This window comes from Lactuca serriola, chromosome 8 (assembly GCF_051521515.1).
Source record: "Lactuca serriola cultivar US96UC23 chromosome 8, Lser_US96UC23_V15, whole genome shotgun sequence".
In the NCBI taxonomy this organism is placed as follows: domain Eukaryota; kingdom Viridiplantae; phylum Streptophyta; class Magnoliopsida; order Asterales; family Asteraceae; genus Lactuca; species Lactuca serriola.
The window spans coordinates 235,518,284-235,538,359 of NC_136415.1; positions in this window are offsets into that span (position 1 = coordinate 235,518,284).

Genomic DNA, 20,076 nt, shown 5'->3' on the forward strand with positions numbered 1-20,076 from the left:
AATTTGACAAACTTCATGTTTTTTTTCCTTTTTTTTTCAACTTTGAAAATAAAATATTTGCATCAATATAACAGAAAACAACCCGTGGCTCTGATACCACTGTTGGGTTTTTAGCATTCTAACACTTCCTAAGTGTACATGCAACCCTAAATACCTTGGATCTATGTTTTCTCTATTATACATGCAAATAAGAACTTCCAAGGTATTATCCTAATCTAGCATATAAAACAATGGATATAGTAGGATAGAATACATACCTTTTTGGTGTAGTAAGTCTTCATGAAGCTTGAGTGCTTAGTGCCCCAAGTGTGACACCTCAAATGGAATCACAATCATCAAAACACTTGGAATGACTTGAGAGAATTCTACACTCATCAAAATCGGCTAGCCCTTTCTTCACTATCTCTAGTGGCCGATTTTTCCTCAATAATAAGATGCTTATATAGTTACACAATTAGGGTAAACTCTTAATTGTCATGGCTTTCCATTTCCTTGGATCCATGGGTACAAATACACCATGGAGCATCCATGGACCATCCTATGGGTTTTAGCCCAACTTGATTATCCATGGAGCATTAGCCCACTATACAAGTATGGATGATTTACACAATCAACCCATATATTTAATTAGTCTTCTTTTGATCACTTAATTAATCCTAGATTAATTCTTGATCAATACTAATTAAATAATCTTATTATTCTTATTATTAATATACTAGAACTTATAATATATTAATAACCATAAGTGTCTTATTTCTCTCATTCAAGTGCATGATGGTATGCAACCCAAATGGACCATGCCGGGTCGGGTCAAGTCTTACCAAATATAGTTATGGACTTAGACATTAATCCAACAACCAGTTGGATGTAAGAAAATAATCCTAACACATAATGTGAGCTATGTTTCCACTTACTCATTAAGTTAACCAAGAATATTATTTGTTAGTGCGATGCATATGATGTTTTGGTTACTTCGGTTGATCCCTCCTTGAAAACTTCTCTCGAACTTACTCTTGTTCCTCCTTGACTCTTCTGTTGACTACTATGAGGAAGTGGCTACATCTATATGGGTTTGTCGTGTGGGAATGGATGTGACTAAAGAATCTATGAGATTTAGGGTAACTTTATGGGGTGATCCTTACAGATTCCTCCTATAATTTTACATTGTATACAAGTTGCATATAATTCAAGATGAAATAGCTCATCGAATAAGTGATCCTACTCCAAAACCACAACCAAACAAGTAACAGGTAGTGGAGCGTAGATCATATATTCTAAGTCTATAAGATCTCAATTATATAAAACCTTGGGAGTATACATTGCAAGATTATAGACCTATCTGTAAAGGTCTTTTAAGTTATCACATATGTTATTTATATAGTGCTTAAAATACTCCTATAGTATTTTAATGTAATGTACTTGATATGTTTTAAACTTGTTATCGTGTTATAGTATCATAGAATACTCCTATAGTACTCTAACTGTGTGTACATGATCTAGAATTCCCTTGACTGGTGTTAGGTAAGTTTTAAGACTGTTGTAAAACCACATCACTCCCAAACACATGTCGGTCACATCTGGAATGAATATAGTTGATCAGGCTATATTGATCGTAGCTGTGATTACATAACTCTCCAGGTTTGACCGTAATGTTCAACCTTTAAATACTTTTGTTTTGTTCTTCTTGTTATACTTGTTCTAGTATGTACACATGTATAAGCAAGTAGGTATATTTTTATAACTTATTTTTATACTCTTGAAATATATTATTATCTAGTGCAATTAAACCCCATTGTATTTGTAGTTGTATATCTTTTATCAGTTGATATACTTAGTTCAATATAAACAATGCTCTGATACTAATCTGTCACACCCCAAAACTGGAATGGAAGAAACGTTCGGGGGTGGAGGACATCATGTTTAGTATCACAAGGCATGCATCATAGTAATCAAAGTAATGAACAACCATTTCATTAGAAAGAAAGTGTTTACAAAGTATGTGTTCAAAAAACATATAATACATATGTAAATAACAAAACAAGACTTAGAGCTATATTGCTCCATCTTTTGAATTCCCAACGCGAGTACATGTCTACTAGTTTCTTGAGAATACAAGGTATTTTGAAAGAGTTGATCGACAATTAAGCCGGTGAGTTCATAAGATTTTAGTGATGTGAGTAAGTTGTAAGAAAGCTTAGTAAGTTGTAGTAAATTGTAAGTTTTGTTTAGAAAATTTTGCTTGTTCCTTCAGAAAATCCTATATTTCCTACTTTGATGAAAGATAAGTAAAAATGACTCTACAATTCTTTTCTATGAGTACCATGTAGATACAAGTTATATAGAACTCAGAGTAAACAAACTATCGATTGTGTGTATCTGCCCTAATCCCACAACTAAACAAGGAACGTGGAATGCAGCAGAAGGCACACATCACATTGGTTGTTAGATCGTCATTGTATATAAACCTAACGTAATCACTTGGTACTCACGGAATTAACTGTAATAGTTCCTTTAGATTTGTTTAAAAGATTCCTTAAGAAAACCTTTATTTCTTATAATAAAAATGGTAAGCACAGTGGTTACTTCTATAATCACTTAGTTTATATTGGTTTTATATAATCTAATATCGAATAGATAGTTAATTGTGTGAATCTGCCCTAAGCCCACACCATAACAAGGAACTAGAAGCAAGGTGGAAAACACACATCCAACTACCTATTGGGTATTAATTATATAAAACCCTAATGTATAAACTAAGGTATTATAGAGTTAATCACCTAAGGTCCTTTAAGTTATACGGGTTTAATAAAATGGATTAAACCCTTTACTGGTAACTTTCTAGTTTTGTCTACCAAATGTTCTATTTGAAAAGTATGTTTTGTGCTAGAAAACTGTGCATTGAATTTGTGTCCTATGAACTGACCCATACCCGGTACCCCTTATGACGAATTAATGTATACGAATCATATATGTTACTAAGATCGAATGGATAATAGGATGGGTGAATCCGCTCTAAGCCCACAACCAAACAAGGAACAGGAAATGAAGCGGAAAGCACACATCATGTTCCCTGTCGGATCCTATTAATATATATCCCTTGATGTATACATTAAGGAATCATAAGGTTTGCATTATGGTCCCTTTCTACTAAATGTTCTAGACTCGACTTTTCCATTTGTCATTTGTAAAATATAAGTTTTCCCTAGTTTATAACTATCTTAACTCGAAAATAGTTTGCATTAACTTTCAAGTGGAACTGTCATAATATGAAAGTATTGGGAAAATGTAAGTAACCAGTTGTCTTTTGAACTGACATCCCGATGTACCGATTACCTTAAAACATGTTTGTTTTATAAAGGTCATAATGTGAAGGCTAGTTCATGTACTAAACGATCTCCCTGTCAAAAGATTTTGGGAACCAAACGCGACTTCAACAAACAAATTGCTAGGCCGTGTTATCCACATTAAAGTTATATGATCATGTATACCCAATTTATTATCACCTTTTGTTTAGAACAATGCGTTAGTGATCATTGGTATAGTTAGATCCTATAGTAGCTCTCATGCTCTAGCATCTTAGTAAGTTCGTTATGTTATAGTATCTTACTATGTTCCTTCTATTATCATGTATAGTGTATAGTATGTCTCTCTGATGTATTGTATCTACCTCCCTGTTTCTCTTTATAGTATGCTCTAGTATCTAGTATGAACTGAACCTCTAAACTATACCTCTTATAGTTTACTAGTATTATACTTGAACTGTTATTGAAAAGATTCATTTTACTACTAAGTTATGCTTGTACTTTTACAAACGGAGTTTTGTTAAACTATAAAGTAACATAACTTTAAAAGAGTTTTTGAAATGTTTTGATCACTTTTAAAAGTCATAAGCAATCTTTTGAAAGATGTTTATAACAAAGATTTACACAATTATCATTGTGTTCAACTTGTATTCCCCCCTAAAAGCATTTAAAACAGTTAAAAGATTCATTACAAGGTATGAACTCACCTGATGTGGGTGATTCAAACCAATATGCGCATAACAATGAGAAGTTCCACGAATGAAGTCCCGAGACTTAAAAAGTCCTAAATGACATAATATGGCATATATTTGCATAAATATAATGTTTAGAAGCAACCAAATGCAAGAAACACCTCACGGGACTAGGAAACACTTTGTCCAAGTGTTGGAATCACATGTGATTGGTCAAGGGAGAGTTCACGGTCATAGAGTTTACGGTCCCAGAGGTTTACGGTCTAGGTTGTTTACGGTCAAGGAGTTTACAACCGTAAACTCCTGGAAAATCATGCAAAACGGTTGTTTCTTTGTGCATATTCAGAGTTTCTAAGGTATATGGAAGGATACTTACAATTTGGAAGTTAGAAGAGGAGTTCACGGCCCAAGAACCACTTTATGTTCTTGGTGTTCTTGGTGATCTTGAAGATCAAACCCAAAATAGTAGTTTGTGGATGAAATCAAAGGGTGAATCAAGAAGAAAAGATGTATGAACTCATAGAATGGAGGGAATTACTTACATTTTCGAGCATTTGAGGCATGATCCTTTGATACTTGAGAGAGAATTTGATTTTCTAGAGTTGTAAAGGGAAGAAATTATCAAAATGATCATAATATATATATATATATATATATATATATATATATATATATATATATATATATATAGGAGGGAGTTTACGGTTACCTTGACCATAAACACCTTATGAAGAGGTTTACAGTTTGTTGGATGGCTTAGGACTTCCGCTAATACTTTCAAACACTTATTACATGAGTATACTAGGCTAAAACACCTTAGAATGACCTTTAACAAGGCTAGAACTCATTAGAAGTGAGTCTGACATTCAGTTGAGTTTACTTACTGAGCTTTTAAAGCAAAAAATTTCGGGTTGTCACATACGAACCTATGAGTTCTTGGTTATGTCATTTGGACTAAACAATGCTCCAGTAACATTTATGGATTTGATGAACAGGGTTTGTAAAACGTTCCTCGATAAATCCGTAATAGTGTTTATACATAAAGTTCTTATTTACTCAAAGAGCCAGCAGAAGCATGGCAAGGACCTGCGAAAAGTATTAGATGTTTTGAAGAAGGAGAAGTGCTACGCAAAGTTGTCCAAATGTAATTTATGGATTCAAGAAGTCCAATTCATGGGTCATGTGGTTAACCAGGAAGGAATAATGGTTAACCCAACAATGATTAAAGCTGTGATGAAATGGGAACGACCAAAAAGTCCCACTAAGATTCAAAGTTTTCTGGATTAGTTAGATATTACCGAAGGTTTATCCATGGCTTGTCTTCGATAGTTGGTCCATTTACAGCTTTGATCCATAAAGGCGCTACATATACATGGAGTGAGAAACATGAAGAAGCATTCGAGAAATTAACAAAGTTATGTGAAGCACGGATTCTTTCTTTACCTAACGGAGTTGAAGACTTCACAGTTTGTATTAATGCATCTAGAGTTGGGTTAGGTTGTGCTCTGACCCAGAGGGATAAAGTGATAGCATATGCATCATGATAATTGAAAGAGCATGAAAAGAACTACCCCACTCATGATTTGGAGTTGGCAGCAATAGTATTTTCATTAAAGATATGGAACCATTATATTTATGGCACAAAGTGCAAACTATTCACTGATCATAAAAGTCTCCAATATCTATTTGATCAAAAGGAATTGAATATGAGGCAACAACACTAGGTAGAGCTAGTCAAGGATTATGACTACGAGATACTTTCCCACCTTGGTAAAGCAAATGTCGTAGGTGACGCTCTAAGTTGAAAAGTAAACCTGGAAAGAAGAAGGCCAAGAGCGTTAAGAATAAAGGTCGTATCGACAATTATGGAAAGCATTAAGAAAGCTTAGGAAGAAGCTTTAGAGAAAAATGACCGACAGGAAGAATGTTTTGAAAAAGCGTTGGTATTCAGTACAAATAGTCAAGAATTTAAGGTATTTCAAGATAGGATTTGGGTGCCTAAGATGGGAGGAATAAGAGATCTTCAAATCAAAGAGGCTCACACGACCAAGTACTCGATTCATCCCAACAGAACTAAGATGTATAGGAATCTGAAACCTTACTATTGGTGGCCGACGATGAAGCTTGATGTTGCAAAGAATGTGGTAGACTGTGTAACATGTCCAAGAGTTATAGCACAACATCAAAAATTGTATGGGTGTTTTGAACCTTTACATGTACTCATGGGTAAATAGGAAGACATCACCATGGATTTTGTGACTAAACCGCCCAGGACGAAGAGCAGTCATGACATGATTTGAGTAGTCATGGATTGGTTCACAAAGAGTCACACTTCATAGCAGCCAATGAGAGATGTTCTATGGATAAGCTTGCAAATGCTTACGTGAAGAAGATAGTAAGACTTCACGGTGTTCCTTTAACGATTGTATCGGATCATGACAGTCTTTTCACTTCAAGATTTTGGAAATGTCTACAGGAGGAAATGGGTACGAAGTTGTATTTAAGTACAACCTACCATCCGCAAACTGATGTTCAGAGAGAAAGAACAATTTAAACATTGGAAGATATGTTGAGAGCATGTACCTGAGAATTTCGAGGTAACCGGGATGAGCATTTACCACTGGTAGAGTTTTCCTACAACAATAGTTACCATTCGAGCATTAAGATGGCACCTTATAAAGCATTATGCGGACATAAGTTTTCTACGCCGTCTTGTTGGCATGAGGCCGGAGAGAAGCAATTTATGGGCCCCGAAATAGTCCATCAGACTGCTGAAAAGCTAAAATTGATTAGAGAAAGGATGTTAGCAGCTTAGGATCGCGAAAAGAGGTATGCCGACAAAAGGCGATGAACAATGAAATTCAAAGTTGGAGATTCGGTATTTCTCAAAGTCTCACCCTGGAAGGGACCAATACGATTTAGAAAGAGAGGAAAGTTGAGTCCAAGATTTATTCTGCCATTCAAGGTTATTCAGACGATTGGGAGCCAAGCATATAAGATGGAATTATTGGAAGAATTGGATGATATTCATAACACTTTCCATGTGTGTTATTTGAGGAAGTTCACGGGAGAAGTTCCCGATATAATTCCACTTTCGGAGTTCAGGATGGTTGAAAATAAGAGGTTAATTTATGTGCCTGAAGCAATTGTTGATCGTAAGACAAAGAAGTTGTGACGTAAGATGATCGAATTAGTGCTTGTGCGATGGAAACATATCAATGTGTCGAACCTCACCTAGGAAACAGAAAGTGACATGATGAGTCGCTATCCATATCTGTTTGTTGATGGATGATTTCGGGACAGAATTATCCTAAGGAGGAGAGAATTGTAACGCCTGCATTTCTGGCTAAGAATTAATATTATTATGTAATAGTTAGGGTCGAAAATTGTAACCTATTTTGAAATAATGAAGAGGAATTATTTGAGTATTATGTGATTTATGTGCCACATATGTGCTTATAACGATGCAATAAAATAATAATAAAAATAAGCATCAAAAAGAAAATAATACATAGACCCAATATCTATGAAAAAAGTTGAAGTGGTTATGAGAAGGATTCCGGAGATATAAAGAACGCCGAAATCCGACATATAACAAAAGTCAAAGTATATGTCAAACTGAGAGCATTTTGCGACCAAAACCGGCATGACGTTGTGTATCGTACAAAGTGAGTTTGCGATAAAATACTTTTTAGCCTTAGCGGCCTCAATGAAAGTCATAGTATACATCAAACCGAGAGCATGTATATAGAGAATGTCCAGATCTGACTTCATTAAAGGAAGTTACGATTTCTCTAAGATTTGGAATAGAAGTATGCATCCCGGAAATCGAATTTTAGATCGATTTTTAGTCGACACAATCTAAACGAGAATCGAAGATCTCGTTAATAGGAGTTAAACGATATAAAGACAGACAAAAATGGACGTTGGATGAAAAACTTATGAATTTTTAACAGACTTCAACTATCCAAAAATGTTAAAATATAAATTTAAAAATAAATTCTAAATTAGCCAACAGAGTCTAAATGAAAGTTGTAGATCACGTTGCTACCTACGCATACATATAAAGAACGTCAAAAACAGAGCTCGTATGTGAATGTTACATAATTTACAAGATAACTAATTTTTAGGTTAAGTTACGAGGCTGACTGGTGGCACAATCTCAGGCCCACCTTCTCCCCCAAGGCTTCATATACGATGTTGGTACGTGTCCGCGTATGCCCAGTGTAACACATGGTATGCACAACGTACTACAGTACGCCCAATGTACCAATCATGTTGTAACACCCCATTTCTAGTATGTAATTTAATTAAAGTCTCTTCAATTCTTAAGGGGTACTCAACGAGTCTGTTGCCCGACTCATCGAGTACAATCGGGATGATCACGTGATTTAAGTTAGCTACTCGGCGAGTCCATATGCTGGGACTCGGCGAGTTTGTCTGTCTCGATGAAGCCCTAATTTCAAGGGTGTTCATCCTATTTAATCACATTTATGCGCCCCAAACCAGCCTCCATCACCCTTAGAGCGTCCCTTACTAAACCCTAGCCTCCCTTTAAGCTTTTTGGAGTACTTCTCATCTTGTGAAGGATTTTTGGTGCATTTTGAAGTTAGAAGAAGAAGAGAGAAGAGAGGTTTCCAAGAGAGCAAAGGAGATTTGAGTTTCTTGTGTCATTCCAGCCTCCATTAAGGTATAAAGCTCGAATTTTGACTTTTCATCATGTAGATCTTCTTAAAGGCTTGCTAGTGTTGCTTTTGAGCCATTTTCTAGACATTAAGGTCGATTTATGGGAAGTTAAGATGAATGGGTTCAGATCTAAGCATTTCTGGACTCCTTGAGCTCAAGGTTGCCACATTTATTGAGCTAAACACCAATTCCAAACCTAGATCTCCTCTTTTAGCTTCCTATTGGGCATTTTAGCTTATCATGAGAATGCATGAACATAAAGTTAGAAACTTTACGTGTGAAATCAGTCCTAGGAACCCAGATCTATGAATTGGACACTTTGGAATTGAGAAAAATCGACTGTTTAGTAATGGCATGCTTGGGACTCGACGAGTTGTTCTTCAGAATCGGCGAGTCGAGTCGCGAGTCCTTGGCTTTTCCCTGATTTGAGAGTTTAGGGTGAATCAGTGAGTAGAGTCAGTACTCAGTGTGTTAAGACTTGGATTTGGAAGTAGTCGGACTCGACGAGTTGTTCATACCACTTGGAGAGTCAATGATTGGGTGTGTTCTTTTGTTGAAAGGGGACTCGACGAGTTGTTCATACAACTCGGATAAAGATTAGATTCGATGTTAGTATCGAAAAAGAACACGTCGAGTCTTTGCCAAACTCGACGAGTAGAAGTGAGTAGAGGATTAGAATGGATGATGGGGACTCGACGAGTTGGCGGTCCAACTCGGCGAGACTGGTCAACTGAAAGTTGACTTTGACCTTGAGGTTGACTTGTCCAGGGGTAAATAGTCATTTTACCCTGAGATTTGTTATCAGTATTTGATTTAGTGTTTATGGGATTCGTAGCCGAGGAGTTCTGGAGCACCAGTCAGCCAGTTTTAGAGCGAGTATCTCAGCAGCCAGTGTTACGAGGTGAGTTTCCTTCCAGAAGGAACAGGTCTACGGCCACAATGCCGACCCGTCTAGTTAGAAGTAGTTCCGGACTTCGGTCCGATGCAGTAGTTCAATGTTCTTGATGTCTTTGTGATTCAAGCATGTCTTTGTGTTATGTGTTCCGGACTATGGTCCGATGCAGTATGCAGTATATGTGTTTATGCTAATAGTTATGATTATGCTACAGTATGTTCAGTCAGTTTCTGGACGGTCCGATGTAGAGGACAAGGGCCTGGTTAGTTCCGGACTAGCGTCCGATGTAGTTTTCGGACTTCGGTCTGATGTAGAGGGAAAGTCCCTGTTTAGTTTCAGAATTCGGTCCGATGCAGTTTCCGGACTTCGGTCCGATGCAGAGGGCAAGGCCATAGTTAGTTCCGGACTCCAGTCCGATGCAATTTCCGGACTTCTGTATGATGCAGTGGGAAAGGCCCAATATGTGTTTATATGTTGTTGTATGGTATGTAGTAGTTTGGGGGAGCTCACTAAGCTTCGTGCTTACACTTTCAGTTTTGGTTTCAGGTACTTCCGCTAGCAAAGGGAAGAGCTCGGGTTGATGGCATCGCACCGACCACAGCTTCAGTTTTATCCTGGGAGTTTTATTTAGATATTTTGTTATGATTGATACAGTTTTGTTTTGACACAGTTACTATGACTTTTGAGTTACTCGTTCCATGGTTCTTATTATATATGACATTCGATGATGTGACTTTTAGTAATATTAAAACAAAAATTTTTGGGTCGTATTTTCGGTTGTTTCAAGTTGGTATCAGAGCCTTGGTTTGAGGGATTTAGGCATAGTTTCGAGTGTGTCTGGACTCAAACTAAGGAAATGGTAAAAGATTTGTAAAAGAGAAACATTTTTGAAAAGAATTTTTGAAAAAGAACTTAGAAAGGAAAAAAAAAAGTTTTCTTAAAAGGGGTGTGGTGCATGCGATCATCCGAGCTCAAGTAAGTACTCCTAAATTACCCATACAAGCTTATATTATGATTATTATTTTTAGTTTCATTAACACAACATGCTAGAATAGGACTAACGATCTAGGAGGATGCCTTATGTGCCTGCTATATGTGTTTCGGCTTTATGAGAATTGCATGCTAGTATTGAGTAGTCAGCAGTAGGATAGCCTGTTTAGGTTATGCCTGATAGCATGAACTTAACATTGTATGCTAGTACAGTTTCTTGTTAAGAGGATAGAACTTTTTTGAGTAGTTTTCCGAATCCGAATGCTGCATTCTTTGTGCTTTGTGGGACTCTAAGTGATGGGAGTTAGCCATTAGGTGAATACGACACATCACTTGTAATCAGGATTGAATAAGCTCAGAGTGTTGGATTTGGCCCTATTGCGTAGCTCTTGTTTAAGTCCAACCGTTGTAGGGACAAGTCTTTTACTCGAAGGATTATCTGAGCCTCGTCACATGTGATGGTATTCAGGTGATGATTAATTGGCATTATAAAGAGGCCTTTAGTAGCTGAGGACTGGATTTGATTTAGTCAGGGATTTCTCTAGGGCAAGCCTAGGATGAGAGTACCAGAGATCAGTAGCAGTAGTAGTGACTTGGTGGAGTCGAGGCAGTTCTTGAGGAAAGTACGGATAGATGTGGAAGGTACTAGGGGACCATGCTACTGAAAGCAGAGGATCTATACTTGAATCAAGGAAGGCCGAGGCGAAACCAGGAAACTTGCAGTAATAGTGATCCCTCGAGATATATCAGTATTTTTGACGTTTGTCGCTATGTGTTTCAGAATGGTGGTTTTATGCCCTAGACCAGCAGTCGATAGTTCAGTTGCCGGTGAGGGATCAGGACCAGGCTCGGGAGCCGAGCATTTGGATGATCAGACTAGGGAGTTTCTCTCTTCAGAGATTACTCGCATCATACTTGATTAGACTCGTGTGATCTTTGGTTCAATCAAGGAGGGTATTTTGGAGCTGATGGATGAGAGGTTGAGCATATTTCGTGCTGAGGTGGCGACCATGATGGGGTCGCGCACACTCACTTTTAGGGAGTTTAAAGCCTGTGGAGTTCCTGACTATCATGGTGTGTGGGACCCCATAGCGAGTACTAGGTGGTTGGCTATTGTCACCAACGCTTTCCGCACCAGTAGATGTCCTGAGGGGGACAAGGTCAGATTAGCATCCTGTCCTCTGAAGGACAGGGCACGGGATTGGTGGGAGGATATCGGGGATGTCATCAGGGATGAAACAACACTTGATGCGATGACTTGGGCTGATTTTACTACCAGGTTCAGAGCCGAGTTTGCACCTGTTATCAAGGTGCAACAGTTAGCCAGGGAGTTTTAGGATCTCACCCAGACTACAGAGACAGTGGCGGAGATTACCACCAAGTTCAGGGAGGGGGCTCTTCTCCTTCCTCAGTATGCAGCTGATGAGGAAATGAAGAAGGCCCGTTATCATGAGATTTTATGGAGTGATATCCGCCAGCTTGTGAGCCGGTCCAGCTGTAAAACGCTGGATGGCATGACTGCAAGGGCTCGTGAGAGAGAGAGAGAGAGAGAGAGAGAGAGATTGATTTGGAGATGGAAAAGAAGAGGAAGTCAGAGACGACATCTAACATAGGGAGTTCGGGCAAAAATCCCAAGGTATCAGATCACAGATCTAGAGGTCAGAAAAGCCACGATCGTTCTAGCAAGTGTGGGAGATTGCACAAAGGTGCGTGCAAGGCTGGGAGTACCGGTTGCTACAAGTGCAGCCGGACTGGGCATATCAGCAGAGATTTTACAGCTACTCCCATCGTTACCACGACATCTGATCTGATTTGCTTCCATTGCAATCAGAGGGGACATAAAAAGTCCCAGTGTCCGAGTTTGACAACAGCAGGGAAGGTGGTAGCATCTGCCCCTGCAACATTGAGGATTACAGAAGGCCATCAGGGCCGAAGTGAGGCGTCATTGGCAAAGAGTAGAGCTTTTCAGATGACAGTAGAGGAGGCGCGAGCGACTCCTGATGTGGTGACGGGTATGTATCTTCCCTTCATCTCTTTATTAATTTTGATTGTTTATTATGGTTATATGTTTTATATAGCTTCGTTCTTAGTGAACGACATATCAACTACAATATTGTTTGATTCGGGGGCTACCCGGTCATTTGTTTCACTTGCACTTAGCAAGAGGTTTAGCAGAGCTCCGAGGGAGTTGGATTGTCCACTTGAGGTCGAGATAGCTGATGACAGGACCGTCAGGGTTGCGAGAGTACATAGGGCTTGTTCGTTGCAGTTATTTGATGAGCAGTTTCTAGTGGACTTGGTTCCCATTCCCCTGCGAGGGAATAAGGTTATAGTGGGTATGGATTGGCTGAGCCCCAATGGGGCAGTGATTCATTGTGAGCTACAGTTAGTGAGGCTTCGCACCCCTGGTGGGGGAGAGTTAGTGATTCAGGGCGAGAGGCCACAACGCAGACCGATTCTTTGTTCGACAGCGAGAGCTCGACGCTACTTCCAGGAAGGTTGCGTGGGGTACGTCGCCTATGTTTTAGATGCCCGCGAGAAGGGCAAGGCGACTGTTCACGATGCACTAGTGGTACGTGAGTACCCGGATGTATTTCCAGAGGATCTGCCTGGGATACCTCCAGAGAGATAAGTTGAGTTTCGGATTGACCTGGTTCCGGGTGCGGCTCCGATAGCCAAGGCGCCGTATCGGTTGGCTCCTCCAGAGATGCAGGAGTTGTCTATGCAGCTGCAGGAGCTTCTAGATAAGGGTTTCATCAGACCGAGTAGTTCCACATGCAGAGCCCCAATCCTGTTTGTGAAGAAGAAGGATGGGTCGCACCGTATGTGTATAGATTACCGGGAGTTGAACAAGGTAACGGTGAAGAACTTTACCCACTCCTGAGGATAGATGACTTGTTTGATCAGCTTTAGGGACCATCTTGGTTTTCCAAGATTGATCTGCGCTCCGGTTATCATCAGATGCAGGTCAGAGGTAAGGATGTTCAGAAGACAGCTTTTAGGACCCGTTATGGTCATTATGAGTTTGTGGTGATGCCGTTTGGGCTCACTGATGCTCCAGCCGCGTTCATGGATCTCATGAACCGCGTATGCAAGCCGATGTTGGATCGGTTTGTGATAGTGTTTATTGACGATATCTTGGTTTATTCCAAGACTTAGGAACAACATGAGGAGCACCTAAGGGATGTACTAGAGACGTTGAGGAGGGAGAGACTTTTCGTGAAGTTCTCCAAGTGCGAGTTCTGGTTGCGCGAGGTGTTGTTCCTTGGACACCTCGTCAACCAGAAGGGGATACTAGTGGATCCGGCCAAGATAGAGGTCGTGATGCAATGGGAGGTCTCGAGGTCTCCATCTGAGATTCAAAGCTTCCTAGGGTTGGCAGGGTAATGCAGGAGATTCATCAAGGACTTCTCCAAGATAGCAGTTCCACTCACCCGACTGACTAGGAAGTCAGTGGTGTTTTGCTGGGGGCCTGAGCAGCAGGCAACATTTGAGACCCTCAGATAGCGATTGTGCGAGGCACCGATTCATACCCTGTCAGAAGGAGTGGATGAATTTGTAGTCTATTTTGATGCTTCGATCATAGGTATGGGAGCAGTGTTGATGCAGCGAGGGCATGTGATAGCTTATGCCTCTATACAGTTGAAGTCTCACGAGGCTAACTATCCGACGCACAATTTAGAGTTGGGGGCAGTGGTGTTTGCCCTCAAGATTTGGAGACATTACCTTTATGGGGTCCATTGTACCATTTACACGGATCACAAGAGTCTGAGGTACCTCATGGACCAGCTGAATTTGAACATGAGGCCGCGTCGATGGTTAGATGTGGTAAAGGACTATGATTGTGAGATCCTTTATCATCCGGGCAAGGCCAACGTTGTGGCCGACGTCCTGAGCCGCAAGGCGATGGCGACACCAATCAGAGATATATGTCTGAGGATGACGGTGATTAGTCCATTGTTGGAGCAGATTAGAGACGCACAACTTGAGGGCCTGAAGGAGGAGAGGCAGAAGTGTGAGAGGAGTATGGGCCGAGTAGCTTCTTTCGATTATGACAGTCGAGGATTGTTGACCCTTCATGGGAGAGTCTTGGTGTCGTATTGGGGAGGAGTACGACAAGTGTTGATGGATGAGGCCCACAAGTCCCGGTTCTCCATCCATCCAGGGGCGACGAAGATGTATAGAGATCTTCGACCCGATTATTGGTAGCCCTGCATGTAGCGGGACGTAGCCTGGTACGTAGAGAGATGCCTAACATGCAGGAAGGTCAAGGCAGAACACCAGAGACCCCACGGCAAGATGCAGCCGTTAGACATTCATGTGAGGAAATGAGAGGATATCACTATGGATTTGATCACTAAGCTTCCCATAACCGCACATGGAGTTGACTCGATTTGGGTCATAGTGGATCGGCTGACCAAGAGCGCGCATTTCATACCGATTCAGGAGAGCATATCGGCCGAGAAACTAGATGACATTTATGTACGTGAGGTAGTGGCACGGCACGGGGTGCCTGTATCAGTAGTATCAGACCGAGTCGTCCATTTTACTTCCGAGTTTTGGAAGCGGTTTCATGACGAGATGGGGACTTGTCTTCATTTTAGCACCGCTTTCCACCCCCAGATGGACGGGCAGAGCGAGAGGACGATTCAGACTCTCGAGGACATGCATCGGGTATGTGTCCTATATTTTGGTGGTTGTTGGGATATGTATCTTCCTTTAGCGGAATTTTCGTATAACAACAGTTACCACGCTAGTATTGACCACCCTCCTGTCGAGATGCTCTACGGGAGAAAGTGTAGGACCCCGATTTGTTGGGGGGAGGTCGGTCAGCAAGTCATCGGGAGTACTGAGGTGGTGCCCAACACCACAAAACTGATCCAGCAGGTATGTAGCAGATTGCAGACTGTGCAGAGTCGACAGAAGAGTTACGCTGACAAAAGGCATTCGGACATGGAGTTTTCAGGTGGGCGATATGGTCCTCCTAAAGGTATCACCTTGGAAGGGTGTTATCAGGTTCCCGAAGAGGGGAATGTTGGGCCCTAGGTTTATTGGTCCTTTTAGGGTTTTCGCCTGGGTGGGTTGGGTTGCTTATCGGTTGGACCTTCCAGCAGAGCTTAGCCAGATCCATAACACTTTCCATGTTTCTTAGTTGAGGAAGTGTTTGGTCGACGATTCAGCAGTTGTACCCTTAGAGGATATTCAAGTTGATAATGGCCTGAATTATATCGAGAGAACAGCTGCGACCTTAGATCGGAAGACGAAGACCTTGAGAAACAAGGTGGTTCAGTTAGTGAAGGTACAGTGGCAGCACCGAAAGGGTTCGGAGTGGATGTGGGAGACCGAGGGGGAGATGAGGGAGCATTATCCTGAGTTATTTTCGGATTCAGCAGCACCAGACTTTGAGGACGAAGTCTAAGATAAGTGTGGGAGAGTTGTAACACCCCATTTCTGGTATGTAATTTAATTAAAGTATCTTCAATTCTTAAGGGGTACTCGACGAGTCTGTAGCCCGACACGTCAAGTAGAATCGGAATGATCACGCGATTTAAGTTGGCTACTCGGCGAGTCCATATGTTGGGACTCAGCGAGTCTACCTGTCTGGATGAAGCCCTAACTTCAAGGGTGTGCACCCTATTTAATCACATTTATGCACCCCAAACCAGCCTCCATCACCATTAGAGCGTCCCTTACTAAACCCTAGCCTCCCTTTAAGATTTTTGGAGTATTTATCTGTTGGATTAGGTGTCTAAGCTGATAACTATAATTGGTAAGTACTTTAATTGATAGCAGCACTGTCCTTTTGGGTTGCCCTCAAACCTAGCAACCAGACAAGGAAATTATGAAAGGAGAGATATTAATTTATTATAATATTAATAAATTAATATAAATGAATTTATTAATATGTTAAAAGATTAATATATTAATAAGAAATCATTATGTTTAATTAATTGTTAGCCATAAATTAATTAGAATTAATTTTGGGGCTAAAAGAATTAATTATAAAGTGCAGGGACTAGTTTGCAATTAACTGATAGTTGAATGGAAGGTTCCAGAACCCCCTTAAAAGGAGGTGGACGAAAACCCTAGGGGAAACCCTAGAGAATTCGTCCAAGGGGTCCAAGATAAGGCCCTTGGGTTTTTCTTAAGCCCTAAGCGAAGGATAACTAGGGTTTCCCCTAAACGTCCCTAGATCCTTCAACTATTTAAGGAGCCTCCTGGTTCACATTTGAGGACACTGATTTCTTTGGAAGAAAACTCTGGCCGAAAATTGCATACTCCCTCCCCTCTCTCCTCTATTTTCCTTCTTGCTAGTTTGGGTGTGATTCCATTAGAGGCATTACACTTGTGGTGCTAAGCTTCCAAGAAGATCAAGATCAAGATCAAGGGAATTGTAAATTGTTTGCTATAACAATTAAAAGGCATGTAACTCCTAACCCTAGTTTGTTAATTTCTAAATTAGCCTCTCTCCTCTAGGGTTCTTATTTTGCAATTCAAAGTTGTATGTTCAATAGTTAAAACATAGACCCAAAGTAGGTTGGATGTGAACTTCGGAATTGTTTTCTAGTTTATTTGTTTTACCTAAACCCATCAGTGGTATCAGAGACATTGTTTTTTTTAAATTGAATTGCTATAATTGTTGAATTGTAAATTAGGGTTTATAGCTATTAAACCCTAAAGGCCATTTTTTCAATTTTTAGGGTTGTGGATCAAAGGGTTTTCAAAAACCCTAGCCTCCAAAGAACCCTAATCGAAATTTGGGTTAGGGTATTGAAAACGCTAGCCTCCTCCCTTGTGAATTTCGAAAATATGCTAGAAATTTTAGGGTTTCTTGTTTTGGATAATTGTTACTTGATTAGATTAATTGGATAATTATCCTTACCCTAATTTTCGAAATTTAGAGGGATAAGGATTAGGATTAAATTAATTGTTTGATTTAATTGGATAATCCTTACAAGATTTAATAAATTAATTAAAAGTTAATTAATAGATAAATATTAAATCTAATTAATTGGTATATTTATATTTAAAATTTAATAGTTTAAATTTCGAAATTTATATAAACCCTTGAAGTTTTAAAATATTTTAAAACACACCTTATATATATATATATATATTATAATTAAAAGTCTAATATTATATATGTATAAGATTATAGTCAGTCAAATCGCTAGTATGTCTCATTCACGAAGCTAATCTATAAGGGGGGGGGGGGTATAAGGAAACTGCCTATAAAATGGTAGTTGAATGGGTGTCAACTCTCACCCACCGCTTCCTTGATTAGTGGAGGGTCGTTAGCAGAACGGATTTGATAGGACAACTACTTCTCATTAAAAGTATAATGCTATTAAAGAAAGTACTAGAACATTATTTTTAAAATCCCAACTCTAGTTACTTTAGGGAAAATGTGAAAAGTATGCTAATCCATGAAATTGCACACTATGCTTTATTGGTCGTTAGTGGAGCGTGTGTGGTTAACCAGCACACTAAAAGGCACTAATAAAGAGTAGTAATGGGTATCTTATAATTATCATTTTGATGGAGCGTGTGTGGTTTACCGGCACATCAAGTTGTAAATCGTCATAATCCGAGCACATTTGCATCGTTATTCACATCTAGTTTGTGATCCTCGGTATCCCAGTCACAAATAGTAGAGCATAATCCGAGATTAAAACATGCCATCAAATAGTTTTAATGTATCTCAAAAGAATTAGGAATTTCACTTCGTTTTTTTGTCTAATGGTGGAATTGGTGAATCGTCATTCACCTACGTTTATGATATTTGAACTTGGATCTCGGCATCCCATTTCTAAGTTGTAAATCGTCATAGTTGGGTCCTAAGCTTGATATGATATCTTTGGGCTATTATATTGAGGTGTCTTGAAATCTAACATAAAACTATCTTTCTTTTCAGATGTTTACTCCTGGAAACACTTCTGCTTCTTCATCCTCCAGACACAATTTCTCTTTTCTCAACATTTGCGCCAAAGTAGTTATGGATGGCTCTAACTATAACGATTGGATGTGTAACATCAAGATGGCGCTCAGATTCGAGGACAAAGAGTATGTCCTTGAAAAGGAGCTCAAAGAACTTGATGAGTCCAAAGCCACTCCCGAAGAGTATGTTGCTTACAAGAAGCACTATGATGATGCTACCAAAGTGGCATGCATCATGGTCGCAACCTTGTCCCCAGAACTGGAAAGGTACTATGAGGACTACTAGCCTCTTGAGATGAACAAGGACCTTATGGAAAAGTACCATAAGCGATCTCGTCAAGAAAAGTTTGAAGTAGTCAAGTCACTCAAGGCTTGCAAGATGAAAGAGAGGGAGTCGGTTGTGTCTCATGTGCAAAGAATGCAACGCTACATAGAGCGTTTGGTCAAGCTCAACATTCATTTTGATGAGGAATTGGCCATTGACATGGTCTTGAACTCGTTACCTGATTGTTATGGTCAACTTATCTTAACTTACCATTTGAACAACACTGAGCAGACATTGGCCCAATTGCACAACTTGTTGCAGACTGCTGAAGCAGGGATGAAGGGTAAAAGTATAGCCTCCACTCCTGCAAGTGCTCCTATTCTAGCTATTGGACACGGAAAGGGGAAAAAGAGGAAAGGTCCTCCTAAGCAAAACTAGAAGGCAAATGTCCAATTAGGGTCGTCTAGAAATGGCCCGAAAGCCAAGCCCAATGCTTCCATTCCCCATGTCTCTAATCCAAAGGAAGCTGTTTGCTTTTACTACAATCAAAAAGGGCATTGGAAGAGAACCTACCCACAATATCCGCAAGACATCAAAGATGGCAAAGTGAAGCCATCTTCGGCAGGTATTTACACTATTTCTTCTAATAACTCATTATCACCTCGTTCATGGGTCCTTGATACAGTATCTGGGTTTCACATCTGTTCTGATTTGCAGGGGCTAAGGGAAAGTGAGGAGATAGAGCGAGGTAGGATAAACTTGATCATGGGAAACAAGAAGTCTTCACCAGTAACCAAGATCAGAGTTTATCAACTTTTGCTTAATAATGATGTTAGATTAGATTTGTTGAATTGTTTCTATTCGTCTGAGATGACGAGAAACATTATTTCATTTCATGCATTGTTCAGACAAGGTTTTAAATACTCTTTTAATGATTTGAATGGTTCCATTTCTGTTTATAAGAATTGTGTTTTTGTGTTTGAAGCTTTACCTTGTGATGGCGTGTATGAAACAGTGACTTTTGTTGATAGCTTAGGAAATAGTGTGTTTAATATTGACTTGTCTAATAGTGTAGACAAGGCATGCTTGTGGCATTGTCGTCTTGGACACATTAACAAGAAACGCATTGTCCAACTCCAAAAGGATGGAGTCTTGGAATCATTTGACCTAAAATCAGATGATTTGTGTGAATCTTGTCTTTTGGGAAAGATGACAAAATCACCATTCACAGGGTTTTGTGAAAGAGGTGAAGGTCTGTTGGATCTCATACACACAGATGTGTGTGGGCCCTTCAGATCAACCACAAGA